At 36.1% G+C, this 2,657-nt stretch overlaps 1 non-coding gene across 1 annotated transcript; it reads right to left on the bottom strand.

The window, feature by feature from the left end:
* Positions 1–1,193: 1,193 nt before the first annotated feature.
* TRNAR-UCG (transfer RNA arginine (anticodon UCG)) lies at positions 1,194–1,278 on the bottom strand. Its single transcript has one exon. It is a non-coding gene; the product is annotated as a tRNA-Arg (tRNA).
* Between the last annotated feature and the right edge of the window lie 1,379 nt (positions 1,279–2,657).

Raw genomic sequence — 2,657 nt, 5'->3', positions numbered from 1 at the left:
TCTGTGCTGACTGCTCAGAGCCTGGAGCCTGTTTCAGATTCTGTGTCTCCCTCTCTCTCTGCCCCTCCCCTGCTCCTGTTCTGTCTCTCTCTCTTTCTCTCAAAAATAAATAAACATGAAAAAAAATGTAATAAATAAGTAAATAAATATCTTGAATTTCAGAGTTCTGAACATGCATGAACAATAGATAATATATAAACTAGAGCTGAATTATCCATTTTTAAAAAAATCACTGTAAGCTATTTAGAATGATACACTTTTTTCCCCCCAGGTACTCTGGAACGATGTGAATGCATAACATAAGTATTTTCACCACCGAAAATACTTTTATTAATAGAAAAGTGGAAATCTGAGTTTGATGTTCTGCAGATAGATTTTTTTCTACCTACTTTTTCATTTAAAAAAGTATACACGTACCCAAGACATGAGTCCCCCAAAAGTGGATTTTGTTAAGTGAAAAAAATATCCCTTTCACTTTATTTGAACTATTTCTACATAATTTTTTCTGCAGTAATACTATTTTAAACCATATCATTTTTGCAAATCGCTGTTCATTTCCCCATTAGAAGCAAGGCTTCACTATATGATAAATATTCCAAGGGAAGGTCAGATAAAACAAATACAAGGGTAAGGTTAATACAATTCCAAAATGACAATCCCAAAGATTAGTGACAGGGAAAGTCAATTGGTTAATTCAATTTAGACCACATGTAAACCCCAGGGCCATGGATGTCCACTTCTAAGCAATTAATTAATCAAATTTAGCTTTATCTGGTGAAATAATGGCCTAAGCAGGATTATTTATTGATTATACATATAAAAAAAAACAAAAAGTAAACAATATAGAGACGTAACCATTACAAACCCTTCATTAAACTCTTTCATGCATAACTAAAGAAAGGTTATCCAATAATTAACTTTTTAAAGAATTCATTGGCTGTTGAGATTAAAGGGTAGATAACTGGACCCACTAAATTGCATTGCTAGAAACACACTTGGAATGATTTTGAATGTAAACTAATATTTCAAAGTTTATTTTATGATCATGATAGTGAATACATTTTCTTTTTTTTTTTTTTTAACGTTTATTTATTTTTCAGACAGAGAGAGACACAGCATGAACGGGGGAGGGGCAGAGAGAGAGGGAAACACAGAATCGGAAGCAGGCTCCAGGCTCTGAGCCGTCAGCCCAGAGCCCGACGCGGGGCTCGAACCCGCGGACCGCGAGATCGTGACCTGAGCCGAAGTCAGACGCTTAACCGACTGAGCCACCCAGGCGCCCCTGAATACATTTTCACATACAATGCCATAGTTTCCTATTTTAATTATATTTCAACTATAAAAGTAATCCACAAATACTTTATTAGGGCATTGTAATAATATTCATATGTGAAATTAGAAAATAAACTGCTTCCAAAATTTTGGATCAAGCATATAAGAAGGTGAGAAGTCTCGTCCTACCATAAATGTATGTTGAAACAAATCATGTCATCTAAAGTGATTCATACATTTCGTGCACTGAAGGCCGTATCACGTGCCAATTTTTACAGTTAAAATAGAGTTTGAAATAAAAGAATATTAAATTTATTTTGTAAGTATCTTAAGGACTCCATGTAAAAGAGGGTTGAAATATGTGTCTTCTAAATAGATAAGGCTCTAATAATTATGGTAAGAAAAATGGGCCATGAGCCATTAACCAAATGCAAATGGGACGGCAAACCACATTGACAAAATATCCTCCCTCAGATCCGAACCAGCCCTGTCCAAACTGTGCTTTATCTTTACAGATGACCCGTGAATGAGGGATTGAACATCATGTGTGGGTCCCCTGATAACACGGATTTTTTCTGATAAACACAGGGCAGTACTGTAAATGTGTTTTCCTTATGGTTTCCTTAATATTTTCTCTAGCTTACTTTACTGTACGAATTAAGTATATAATCCATAGAACATTCCAAATATGGGCTAATTGACTAGATCAACTTTGTGAACGGGAGACTATCAGTAATTAAGTTTTGGGGGAGTCAAAATTTATACCCAGATGTTTTGACTATGCAGGGGTCAGTGACCCTAATGGGCACTCCCTCCAGGGTCAAGTATATTAGATTTCTTCTCATACCCTAGTTATACTCTACATGAATATATATACAATCTGTGGTGCTGAACCCAGAAAATGAATCTCCAATTGAGTTCATCAGATTTCAACACCTACTCTAGACACTTCACTATGTTTTCTCCCAGGGTCATTGTTTTAGCAGGAAGAGGCTCAGAGAAACTTCAGTTATTATTTATTTTATCTGCAACAAGTTGGCTTTCTTTTCTCAGAAAGTCTCATTTCAGGTAGAAATCGCCAAGAAGAAACTATTGTTCATAACGGAGAGTAAAATTACGTCATGTCAGTGACTTCTATCCTTGGTAGTTTATGTATGCCATGATACTACTTTTTAATGATGGGTTGAGAAATCCCTCTACTAAATCAACACCCAAGGACTCTGGCAACAAGCAAATGCATATCCTTCTCTGTAGAGCATATTGTTCTTAGGTTTCCAATGGTCAGTGTTTCTGGACTCTACACCATGAGGACTTTCCACAGACACCACTTGTAAATGTATGTGGCACTCAAATAGCAGGAAAGACCTTCCCCACACACAATAATG

This window comes from Panthera onca, chromosome Y (genome assembly GCF_046562875.1).
Source record: "Panthera onca isolate mPanOnc1 chromosome Y, mPanOnc1 haplotype 2, whole genome shotgun sequence".
Taxonomy (NCBI): domain Eukaryota; kingdom Metazoa; phylum Chordata; class Mammalia; order Carnivora; family Felidae; genus Panthera; species Panthera onca.
Note: the sequence above shows the minus strand (reverse complement) of the source record. Positions and strands in the feature narration are given on the sequence as shown.